Here is a 14477-nt window from a genome sequence, read left to right as displayed (position 1 = left end):
AACAATTATTAAAATTACATCTCTAATACAAATATATTTTATAAAATCATTTATTAAAAATTTCAACAAGTTCTATTTTAATATAGTACATAATACATTTAAATAAGTCAAGAAATAAATTTCAATCTGTTGAATGATTTGGAGTATGACATTAATAATGTATTGTGAGATTATCCTTTTGATCATAGAGTCGCTAGTTGTCATTTTAAAATATATGTCGTCAGATACAGTAACATAAAAAATACAGTGTTTCTTAAATGATAGATAAACTCCCCGTCTCGACATAAAAAAACAATTAAAAACGGTATTTTGAGAAAATATCACAACCTTATTAGCATTATTTGAAAGTATTTATAAATACTATGTTTTATTGTAATTGAGAGATTTTACAAGAAGTGATTGGTGAAAAATCCTTGTGGTAACATCGTTAATTTCTAACATGTAATCCATAGTAGTGTTCAAGACGTATTTAAAATAACTTACAACAGAAAACAACAAAAATTAAATATGTAGAGATATAGAAAATGAAATATTTTTAATAATTTATTTAAAATTGGTTTACAATTCAACGAAAATCAAGTGAAATCAAATTTTTTAAAAAATTTGATGAGGTCTTTAATTTTATGTAAACATATGTTAAAATTTTGTAAAAAATCCAATAAGATATTGCCAAAGATACACTTTACAAATTTGCCTTTAATATGTTTATTGTTATATAAATTTGTAGGCAACTATTATTGGCGATTATGTAGTTTAATTGTATGCTAAACTATGATTTTTAGACAATCTAGCAATAAGATGAGGTAAGATATGCAATATAAAAATCAGTCAGGAGATCTGATCTTTGTAAATCTTCTCTGTTTTATTGGAACATAAAAATCCAAGATGATCCAAAAGGATGAAGGATTTACTTTGTTCAGATTAATTAATCACAATAATAAACTGGTTTTTAGTGTATCATAAATTTGATTTCGATTAAATATATTTTATAAACTAATATTTTTAGGTCGCCAAAAGAGTCAATGCTTTCGTTTTTTGCAACATATATTTGTGAAATTAATATTTATATTGAAGCGAATCTAATGTTATAATGATGTTGCGCCTGTTGTTAACACAAATAAAACAGATTTATGTGGTGTATGTGTATATTTGATTATTTGGGCTTTATTTCCGTTTCAAAAAATCCCTAACTTTAATGGAAAGATTAACTGTTTTCCGTTCATCCTCGGCCAAATCATCTAGGCGATTATAAATTATGCTGTACAATTCCTGCTCAACATATGGTAATTCCTCGTCTTGTGCTGCAGACTCGTTTCTTAATATGTGCAATTCACGTCGCCTTTTGATCAGCATCACTTGAGATTTCCACAAAGGAAAACCTGGTTCACGATGTGGATCCAAAGGATCGTTTATATCTCTTTTACTCGGCATGTTTTTTACTTCTGTGCTATCTACGGCATTTTCTTCTTTTATTAAGGGAAGTGTAGACGTGTCCGTGGTCATTATTTCAGTTTTAGTTTATGAGGTTTCTCTGCTATTGATTTTTTTGTGTTTTTTAGTATTGTGACATTATGAATATGTCAGATTTCGTTTGACAAATAATCAACTAAAATAAAAATATAATTAAAAAAAGATATAAACATATATAGTATTGAAAAAATCATTGCAGACAGGATATTGAATAATTCACAAAAATAAATTGTGATACACCCTTGAACATGTTTAATAAGTGTTATTAAATCATTACATTCATATGTTATTAATAAGTTTAAAGAGCGTAAATTCCACTCACAATAAGATAATTAAATTTTATTATATTTAATGATTATAAACCTATATTGTAAATAGTAGTTTTCTATTTATTTATTTATATTTCATTTTTATTTATTTATAAATTTAAAGGCTTTTATGTTAAAATGTCTTTGTAATTCGAGTTACAGAAATATACATAAGTGTTGCTCATAAAATTATCGCAAAAAAAGATTTTTTTTCAGATATTCTTTATTTGGAACTGGAATGGTTATTTTCAACTGGTATGCCACAAAATATTATTTGCATTTGTTGTAATTTTAACTTTATTAGAAATTGTACTAATATAGCACTATTTAATGAATATTATCTGCTGGCTATTTAATTTTTTGTAAATTCCTCATAATTTTATTTAATCAAAACTAAAACAACATAATTGAATATTTCGATACAAAATATGTTGAATATTATTAAACTTTTAAACCAGTAAAAAAATTAATATAATCAAATTCCTTGAGAAATTAATAAAACAATATTAATTAAAATTAAAAAATAAAACAAATTATTAACCACTACATTTTTTCAATTAGTACTGATTGATCGATCACCTCTTGCTCTACTAACAGCTTCTATCCTCCTTGACATACTAAAATTAATTAAGGAATAAATTCTTGATCGATAGCTTGCCATACTTCATTTAGAACAGTGAATAATCGTCCTTATCTTCTTGAACACTCAAGTTTCTCGGTTTAATATGAGCAACTCCGTTTACTTCTTTAAAGAAATTTCAGCAACGCTGTTCAAAACTACCCAGTTAAATAAATTTTAATAAATTTAGCATAAATTAGCAGTTTTTATTTTTGATAAAAATTGTACATATGTACTAAAAATTTTGTATATAATTTTTCATCCATGGGCATCTCGGCTGTTATTCAATTATTCTTAGGGTATATTAGCCCATGTCGGCGACATTAAAACACGAAGCTCTGAAAATGTATTAGGGAGTTGATGATTCGAAAGACCCTGTTTTAGTATTTCTCATGCATGCTTGATAGGTTTTAAATCAGGTGACCTCGGTGAAGTTCTTAGGTGTCAACATCCAGCGTTTCTAGCCGTTCGATTACAATTCGCGACTGATACGATTGAGCATTATCGTCAACTAAAACCAAGTTCTCGCTGACAAAATCTTTAAAATTTGGTAGTTTACCATTAACAAAGTCCCTCGTGTATATCTAACCGGTTAACGTGTATAAATAGGGTACATACACCAAAATAACATTTTTTATAATTTTTGTCTCTTTGTCTGTCTGTCTGCTTGTTCCCGCTAATCTCTGAAATGGCTGGATCGATTTTGACGGGACTTTTATTGATGTAATAAGGAATAACTTGGGCTACTTTTATTTTAGAAAAATTCTTTTATTTTAAAAAAATAAAGTAATGTTGCAATATCCAAGTACTGTCCAGTACCACGCGCAGCTCACGCGCTTGTCACCACTGAGCCGTCACGTCGGGCGCCTCCCACCACTTCTCCCACCAACGATCCGTTCTTCTTATCTTATCTTATCTTAATTCAAAATATTTTGTTACATTTTTACTGCTTTCTTTTTTTACCTTTAAGTAATAATTATAAATAATTATAAATTAAGTGTGTTCAATATTCAGATTTACATTGAAATTGATAAATTATTTATAGGTTATTTTATTTAGTTAGTAACGTAGATAATTGTTTTTTTCTAATATTTAGTTATGCCTAAAGAAAGTCAAATCTCTCTAAAAACATGAGAAAGGTCAAAAGCCAAAGATTGCGACGTGAAAATGAATCTGAACAAGATAGGGATAGTCTTACACATTGCAGATTACGGATATCCATGTCTAGGTCGAATGAGAGTAGTTCTAAGAGGAATGAATGATTACAATTAGATAGAACGCGTCATTCATTGTTAAGGGCTCAAGACGAAGTTGCGAGTACAGCTAGTTTTAGTTAATAAATGTTTAATACCTCTATTTTTCTTTATAAAGATGTTGTGTAACGGTACTCAATTTGTTTCATACTAATGAAAAGTACTACTCAATTACCATTAATGAAATTTCAAATTTCAAACATTTTGTAAAAGATTGGAATATTTTTGTATTTTCAAATAAAAAAATGTTAAGAACTCCTAGCGTTCTTGTAAGTGAACTGCGCTTAAACCTTATAAAATGTAACGATATAGAGACTATCAAAAGAAAATAATTTTTTTTTTTTCATTATTCATCCAAACTTGTTCTTCTAAAGCCGTGAGAAAAAATATTCAAAACGCAGTTATTTTTCATCTAACAGAAACGCATTGAGTTACCGTCTTTATAAAGATACATAATTTATTTCGGTTGGTCTTGCTATTTATTGTTGATGCTGATTTAAGTAAAATCATAAGTAGGAAAAAGGGCATATACTGTCTGTAAAAAAACGGTACACCCAGAACGTATTAAGATTAAGATATTTTTATAAAATTTGGTATATGAGTAGGTACCTACTGATATACCAAATTCCTCATTCAAAATTATTAAAATATGAAGTTAATCAGAAAACGTATTATCGGTTTTTTTGTTTTTTTTTTCTTCTTCATTTTTCTAAGGTATCGCAAACAAACATGTACTTAGTTTTTTGTCACAATTTGTTTTATTCAGTAATTTGTACTAAATGTTTAACATGCCTAGAGTACGAAGAAGAAATAAATTTAACCAATTAAGCAGGCTTGTTATAGGTAGAATATTGGACCTGCATGAAGCAGAACTTTCGATTCGAGAAATAAAGCAGCGTTTGAACAGAAATGTGAGTATTGCTATGCAATGTTGGCAGTCATGGAGTAAAGAGAACTGAAGAAGTAGAGCAAGAGGTTCCGAAATATCCAGAACTACCATAAAGTCATAAGACCTTTATTATTGGTCCAAAGGGACAGGATGAGTTCAACGTGGATGATTGCTGATGAAATTTTTGCCGATGAAGGTAAGCCAATTGGTATTCGTACTGTTTACATCCATATAAGGTCTTTTGGGCTATGGAGTCATCGCCCTTTTTGGTCTTACCCCTAACAGCAAAACATAGGCACCAACGCAGTGACGGAACGTCAACAGTCAGATAAGGAATGGAATCACATTGTGTTTAGTGATGAATCATGAATTTGGTTGGACATGCACGATGGTCATACGTTAGTAAGACGCCAACGTGGAGAAAGACGCGATCCTTGCTTTGCTGTGGAGAGGCATGTTCAGAACACTATGGGTTTAATGGTATGGAATGCTATTGCTTATGGTAGCAAGTCACTTTGATTCTTATTAAAAGCAATATGACGTCGCAGCGGCATGTGGATGACGTTTTGGAGTCTTATCTTCTACCCTACATAAGAAGAGAATTTGGACTAATTTTTCAGCAAGATAATGCCAGAATTGCCAGAAATACATTAAAATTTGTTTAATTTTTAAATAATTATTTTGTAATAGGTTAATATTAAAAAAAAAATGGAATAACTCATTATATCTCACGTAGTATATGTATGTATATAATAAATTTATGTTATTTAAGTGAATCGTCCAAATCAGAAAAATATGAATATGTTTGATGTATTCAAAACGCCCTAATTACCCCAAAAAATGTAAAATTTTCGTTGTAGTGATTAATGAAAATTTTTTATCAACAAATATTTAAATAATAATTTGATGAAATAAACATTTTACTTTGTAATCAAATAAAATTTAGAAAACAGGATAAAGTTTTTAATGATTATTTAAATATATAAAACAAGAAAAAATATGATTTTTTTGGCCTAAGAACAAAATTACAAAATTCTTCTACTTGTATTTACATGAATGTATTCTTATATCATTGCAATGTTTTATTAATAATAATTAATTTAATTAATCATTATTAATATTATGTTAAATAAATTATACCCAAAAATTATTAATCTGTTAATTTGTTTTTCTTATTTCAATTGTAATCAAGAATGTGTTTATACTTTTTATTTTGTATAGTAAGTCTTAGATGAAGATATAAAACTTTTAATTTTGGTGGATGCATACACAGTGTGTGTGTGTAGTGGTGCAATTTAATTACTCTGGTTTACATGGAAACACATCACATGGAAATGAACTTTTGTATAATAAAATTTTATGCAAAATTTTAAAAACTGGTATACATGGTTGCACATGTCGGTTTCTAAACACGTTTGTTTTATGGAATGTTATATTGACCTAACCATTCTATGACGATTAAGAGTACTCAAAGCATTTATTTTATTACATTTTCAGGCAATTATCACTGGATTAGCAAGTTATCTTGTGTCTTGGAAATTACTAACTCAATGAGATCAGAATATTATACTCATATATACTTTGGTCGTTAACAAAACAATTCGAAATAAGTATAAGAATGTCTCTTATCGATGCATTACGCAGAGTTATGTTACCTCCTCTCTGTTTAAATCTCGATCTGAAACTTCCTAAATACTATTAGTACCCCTACATTTCTGTATATTATCATTATTTTTCTGAAACCAAACCAAAATCTTTAGTGTATCTTTTTTTTGAAAACCCTTAAATCCTAAACTGTTGTACAAAGATGACAAATTGACGTATAAATTAAATGAAATGATAGTAAGGCTGTCGTGTATAGTTTACCCGGAAACAAGAGAATTGGTAATTGGTAAATTAATTTTAATTATAGCATAAAATATATTAGATGTATAATACATATGTTCTCGGTTCAATAAGATTTTTTATTATTCATTTTATATAATTTTTAATGCTTCAAAGTTAGGAAATATTAAAAAAAAATACCTCTTTATTAGACCAATATGTAAGTCTATGTACTGTAATTGGCATAAATCTTTGTAAATACTTCTTTCATTATACTATTTTCTTTGCAAATGCCGTACTTTTAAGAAACTAAAAATATTTTATTTTATTTTCAATTTTGGTGAATGCATTTTATTTTAACATATACGTGTGAAATAAATAAGATTTAGAAAAACGATTAAATATATTTGATGCATTAAAATTTTAGAATTATCAGAATTAGTTCGTTTTAAAATTGAAATTAATATAATTAAAACTCCATTAATAAACTATATAACTATAAGAGGAACATAATATTTCAATTTCAAATAATGAAACTGTCATTTTTACTGATAATTATACTATTCTATTATAATATTAAAAACTTTAACCTATTTTTGATGTATTTCCTGTAGCAAGAATGCATTAAGCTGCCAGCCATCAAGCATCTAATTAATTTCTAGTTAGACTTTGAAAAAATAAGTGGTACTTTTCTACTACTATGTTAAACTTAAAAAAATATGTGATTATATTTAAATGCCTTACAAACAGAGATCCGAAAATAAACGGAATGCTAATTTTGAGGCTGCTAAGTCACGTTTTTCATCCAAGCTTATACAGCTACCCAATGTTGAAAGTTTTCGCCACTTTAATGTGTGTTAAAATATTATTAATTAAAGATCATATAATCCTTTCAACAGTATCTTACGTAAGTTATACTAGTATAAAAAAATAAATTTTAATTTTCTTTTGTAGAGTTTATTTAATTATCTTGGCGTATATTTATTACAAAAACCATTTACGAAATTATTTGAAAAACAAATGAACATGGAGGTCAGAACAAAAGATGTAAGAACGTCGTCCTATTACGTAAAAAATTATGCTTTACTAATATTAATTCTGGAAATTGGTTATGAATTTTCACTTCTATTAGTATTCTCATATGCAAAACCCAATTTGGGATTGTTATTATTGATAGGCATTCCAGGAGCTATGTTTGTTAAATACATAACCACCCTAACATCACTTATTTTTTTTTGTATCGGAATTCATTTTCTTGTGCAATTCGAAAAACTTATAAAAAACATGAAAATGTTGCATTTGATTGTTTCCGATTCGGATTTAAATAATTCCGTATATCAAGAGTGGGTTAGTTTGAAGTTGAAGCAGTGCATCAATCATTATGCGGATATAAAAGAGTAAGAATGTTTGATATATGTCATAGTAACGGAAAATAAGTTAGTTGAATATTTTAGATTATTTACAATGTTTAACGACACGTGTATGTGGCTTTATTATATTTTGTTTTTCTTGGGTTGTTTGGTGTTTATAACATTTAGTATTGAGGCAGTTACAGTAATAACTGCACAAGAAACCAACAATATGTTATTCAAATATACGTGGTTAATTCTTACATTAATACTTACTACTGTGGTAGTTGCTAGTTACAGTGCAATTTGCCAATCAGTCAGTAATAAGGTCAACCAATATTATTATCAGTTGGACATCAAACTGAAATTGTTATTTTCTAGTCTGAAGAAATAAACGCACTCCTTTGGAATTGTCCATGGATCTACTGGAACGTGAATAATCAAAAAATATTCCAGATACTTCTGCTCATGACCCAAAAAACCATTGGTTTTCAATTTTTTGGGATGTTTACAATTGATTGCACTCTTCTATTAAAGGTATGCATTCTAATATTTTGATTTGAAATTAAAATTTGCATATGTTTTTGTTTTTTAGATGAGCAAAAAAGTTTATGCGTTTTTTTCGTGTTATATTAACATATATAATTAATTTATTGGATAAAATCAATGTTATAATATTAATAGAACACAACATTAGTTAGAAATTAAATTTTCACCATTTTTTTTCTCTAAACTTTAACTAACTTAATGATACTTAAAATAACTTAAAACTACACCGGTGGATAATACTAATCTAACACTACTTATATATGATGTAGTTTTACTTTTTTTCATTTTATGCACTATCACTTCTTTATTGTTCACTTGAATCTTGATGTTCGTTTTTGACTACACTCCTTTAAACAACTGCTTCATTTCAAACGTCACATTATTGTTTAATAAACCTAAATTTCCTACATTAAACTTAATCTCGCTAATTAAGTCGGACGATTGACACCATATTCCAATACATCAACGTTACTTTGTTTATTTGTCTGTAACCGAGCTGCTAATGCAGTTGCTTAGGTAGGAATATATTTTTTTAATCCAGCACAAGAGCATCCGCATTTACGTACGTGCATTTAAAAAGAACCTTATCCCTATACGAAATGCAACCTTTTTAAATATAATTTATTAACATAAGCAGCAGTATCAAGAGAGGGTTCATATAATTATAAACTGTGTTTACGGTACTATCTAATTTAGGTAACAAGTTAGTTGCCGTTTTACTTTTTTGTCATTTTTGTTGTCTGGATATGATCAACGCTTACATATTCTAATTTTTTCAATCGTAACAATAAAATAGTTTATGCAGACGCATAACTTCGTACTTATCATTTTCTTAAAATATCGGTACTACTAAATTTATATAACTGTTCAATATGTTCAGTATATTATTTTTCGAATTTAACTAATTCATTTATTTGCAAGTTACTACTTCAGCCTTGTGCTTACTCTCGACGTTGTCCTTCTTCATGATGAATGCGGTTAGATTGTGGAACAATACTAATTGACTCATTTAGGCACTGGTTCCAATGATGTTCACTCTTAGAGTTGACCTCTGTATCTCTTGTTAAGTAGTTCTTTTTAAATTGTTTTTTCATTTCTTGTACAGGCATTAAAGACCGATAATTAGCCAAATTATCAAGATCAGCAACACAATTCGACCATTCAAATTTGGACAATTCTTGACTTATTCTGACATCTCCTTTGACTGTTTGAGCTACTGCCTTTGATGAACACATCGTTGTCTTTTTCTTAATTTCACGTCAAACTAGTTAAATTTCTCTATTGGTTGGCAGGATAGTCATATAATGTTGCAAGTTGGGAGATTCTGTTAATGAAATATCGCACAACTTAGCACCGAGTTTATTGTTGTTATTAGTCCGGTGGTTGATACATGTATTATATAAATTAATGTGTTAACTACTAATATTTTGCATAGTATTCCAATATTATAAACTAGACTTTTTAGTTTGTTAATATATAAATTTGTCGCCTTAGAAATTATTGTACTATGTTGTGTCAATGTTGTATTACAATATTTATTAGATTATTGCAAACTATTTGTTTTATTTATTATTAAATTTATTAAAGTGTTATAATCTGTATTATAAAAATTCAGACAAAAGTATATACAGTACAAAAAAAGGTTGATCCATCTGAATCCTAAAAGAGACATCATGTACAATAGAGACAGTAAGTCTCCCACTATGGGGCAGACACTTTTTTATTGTACATGATGTCTCTTTCAGGATTCAGATGTATCAAACTCTTTTAGTACTGTATACTTTATTAGTTATTTCCTAACGTTTAGCTAACACGAGTGGCTAGCATCTTCAAGTATATATGATAGATTATGTTAATCTGTCGTTTGTTTGATTAAAACACATTCACAAAACAACAAATGTACATTAACCTTCGACATCTAAAGCTTAATTGATTTGTTCTTTCTTAAAAACTGCTCCGATGATCAGATCAGTTCCTTCAGATTTGTTTACAAAACAAAATAGTCTAAATAGATGTGAGCCCGTCGCATTGGCAACAAATTTACATCGGATTGCTGGAAACATTCCAAAGTAATCCTCGTAATATGAAGTCGGATATGTTGGAGTCCTGTTGTAAAATTATATTTTAAAGGACCCCGAGGTAAGGTTGCAAACGGAGCTCGATAATTTCCTGGACGTACCACTGGGCGGTTAGATTACCTCCAATGAAAATAAAACGTAACTACTATACGCAATAATATAATCATATATGACGTTTCCACAAAAAATAGATTTCACCTGTATGCCATGCATGGACAAAAAAATTACCCGACTTATCACTGGAGACGACATTATCCCATTAGACATCTGTACATTGACGTTCTTTACTCCTCTTCAATCTTTGGTCGATGTTCAAATGTGAGAGAAAGGAGATTGCATGAAAATGTTCAAAAGACTGAATTCTGCAAAAAACATTTTACATGGCAAGGAGGCTTCCTTCTTATGTAAGCTACTGGTTGTCAATGCACGAATGGACATAAAACAATCTAATGGAGCTGAAGTTCTTAGGCGACGGTCTTGATGTCGTCATTCACTAGACATTTACAGCAACCACGCTCTTCAACAATTCCAGATCATGATTCGATTGATCATTATTATTATCATTATTAAATAATATAATAATATAAGAGTATAGTCATATTTTTGTAAACTCCTTATCGGCTTCCAAGGTAATTTTCAGTGTCTTCAAATATCAAATTGTTAATGTCCCACGTTCAATTAGTGGAAAGTTCTACTGGTCACGTCAATGAATTTACAATAGAATATTGGAAAACACCAAAATAACCCTTGCAATATGAAGTTATCCTGTTGGAAAAGTGGATTTTGAAAGATCCTAAGGTAAGGCACCAAATATGGTATCACAATTTCCTTGTTGTATAGCTGGATCACCTTAAATGAACTCTAACCCAAATTAATAGTGATTATCATACGCAATAGCATCTGTTGGATATACAAACCTCTTCTCAATATAACACATCGATCAATAAGTCCCGAGACTAACCCAGATATGGTGCTAGTAGTTCCAAACTGGCCACGTTTCCCTAAAGTACGAACCTTTACATGAAACGTGTAAAAATTTGACGTTGATCGGACCACAAACAGCAAAGTTATCGAGGTTAAAGTAAAATCACTTTGTAATTTGTTTCAAAAATGGAAAAAAGCGAGTTTCGCGTGTTGATAAAACATTGTTTTTAATGGGTAAAAACACCGTAGAAGTCCAGCAATGGACATTGAAAAACATTATCCGGGTTCCTCTCCATCCAAACCAACGATTTATCGGTGGTATGGTGAGTAAACGTGGTCGTACAAACATAAACAATGCGGAACGTTCGGGTAGGCCATTGGAAGCCGTTACACCAGAAAATGCGAGTGAAGTGGTAAAAATCATAATGAAAAATCACAAAGTGAAGGTCCGTGAGATTGCAGAAATGACACAGATATCATCTGGAAGCATATTTACAATCCTACTTGAAAAATTGAGCACGAAAAAGGTTTTTTCCAAGTGGGTGCCGCGATTGCTCTCAGTGGAACCAAACAGAAAGCCACAAGTCCATGAAAACAAAGGCGGCAAAATTGAACAAGTTCGGCTTTGATTTGCTTCCCCACCTCCCGTATTCGCCAGATTTAGCCCCCAGCGACTACTGGAAAAAAATTTGGCTTGAATGAGGAGGTCATTGCCGAAGCTGAATCCTATTTTAAAGCAAAGGATAAATCCTTTTATAAACATGGTATTGAAAAATTGGAAAAGCGTTGGAACGATTGTATCACCCTAAAAGGTGATTATGTTGATGAATAAAAAAAAATTTTGCAAAAAAAATGTTGTTTTCATTGTTAGTCTCGGGACTTATTGATCCATGTGTTATTGTGGATTTTACCTGTCTTAACCGTATTTTCTGACACGTACTTACGCGTCCATTAAGTACCAGGCGACGTAGGATTGAAGATAACCTTCCCCTATTTTACATTTCAAAGTTGTCATTCTCTACACCGCTTCGGTTTTTGATGACGAGTATTTAGTAGTATAAACAACCTTAAAGAATTTTTTTTAAATGTATTGTAATTTTATGTTTCAATATTCAGTTGTTAACAGTGATAAATATTATTTATTTATATACAATTAGTTATTTATATACAATTAGTTATTTATATACAATTAGTTATAAATAATAAACAGTTCCATTAATTATTATTATTAAACCTCTTGATATTTTATTTTCAATCAATAATAGACATATTTTAATGATACAGGAAATACCACTCAATTTTAAAGCAATTTGGAATGTAAACACATATTTTTACCAAATACACAATAATTGACCACCTCAATCTCTTTGCAATGTTTGACTTTGGTAAAATTGCAATAAAAACAAAAGTTATCCAAATGTGCATTAACACAATAATAAAAGAGGTTTATTTACTATTATTAACATAATTACAATCAATATACCAATGAATTAAATATAAAAAGTATTAGCATTAATTAATTATATTCTGGTTATATTCCTAAAATGTTTACTAAACAACGAAATTAGATTTATATAATTTTCTTGGTTATTGAACAAGAGCTGTAAAATTTAAAATCCTTTTATTAAAATTTACAATGTCAATAATAAAAAAGTTGTTAATAACCGATTTAATAAAAGTAATTAAACATGTAATTAAAAGGAATCAGATTATTTATCAGTGGCTTACAAATGATTTGACCAAGAACGAAGGTAAAAACGAATATTCTAGTTTCAATATTTATTTATTAATTTATACATTATCATTTTAGCTCGTTCAATTATTCTATTAATGGAATCCATGACACATAGGAATGTTATATACTTTCCTATTTGTATACTTATTTCGATTTTCGGTTTTATTGAGGCAGTTTTGAACATATATTACAAAATATATTATCCCTCAGCATTCATGATACTCTATGTGTGTATTACATAATATTTCCATATCGATTTGAAATTACTTTTTAATTACAGGTAATATTTAATCATACATACTATATGTTAAATATGGGCAAATTAATGAAGTTAACGGAAATGGCAAAGAAGTATACGCAACTATCAAAATCATATAGTTCCAAAATATCAGCAAAACTGAGTATTTGTTTGATTCTTGCAACTGACTTGTTATCAGTTATGATTACTCTAATGTTTTCTGACTTTTTTAGCGACGATAGGAAATATAGTTTTTTACCATATTTATGGAATAATATTTATGTAAACACAATTTGTGTTTTGGCTTTTGCTCTTAATGCCTATATGTTTACCGGTCTACCATCCAGTATATTTCTTTGCTGTGTCATATTTATGTGTATACACATACAAGACGTTATTGAATCTATAAAAACCTTAGACTCAAGTCCAAAAATATATTTGAAGAAAAATTTAAGAAAATGTATTATGGATTATCAATTTGTTAAAGTGTAAGTTAAGAGACTTATATAGTAGATTAAATAATAATACATATATTTTTTAGATTTCTAAATGTTGTAAATGATTTTTGTAACAAATTAATTTTACTTCTGTTCATTATTGGTACAGGATTTTTTATGAGTTATATTGTAGACGTATATTATGTAAGAGTACATATTATTTTAATTCTCTAGTCTAATATACAATATAATTGTACGAAGTTATTTTAGGTGAGGAGTGTATCGTCAATTTTAAGACTAGCTCTTGGCACACAAATTAGTATTATTATACTTTTTGCACTTGTTTCTTATGGTCAACAGTTATCCAATAAGGTACAAAGTACATTACAAATGTACAATTAATTTGTTAAATATTTTTATAGTTCATTGATATACAAAATTCATTATATAATTGTGATTGGACGTCATGGGATGAGAGAAGTAAAAAATTATTACTTATTTTTTTAACGCTAAGTCAAGACATTCAGAGCATGAACTTTATGGGAATGATTAATGTTGATTATAGTTTATTATCACAGGTACTTCTATTTCAATTCAAGGTGAATTCAAGACTAAGATATTATTTTTAGTTATGGCAAAGAGTCTATGCGATTTATTCTTGCTATTACAATACATTGTAAAATGTATATCTAATCAAGTCACGCAAGTACTTTAACATAATAGCAGAACATAACAGGAATCTTTAATTAAATCACATGTGTTATTGAATACAAATCAATAAAATTATAAAATACATGAAATATT

This window comes from Aethina tumida, chromosome 1 (genome assembly GCF_024364675.1).
Source record: "Aethina tumida isolate Nest 87 chromosome 1, icAetTumi1.1, whole genome shotgun sequence".
Classification (NCBI taxonomy): Eukaryota; Metazoa; Arthropoda; class Insecta; order Coleoptera; family Nitidulidae; genus Aethina; species Aethina tumida.
The sequence above is the reverse complement of the archived record's forward strand: the minus strand, read 5'-3'. Positions refer to the sequence as shown.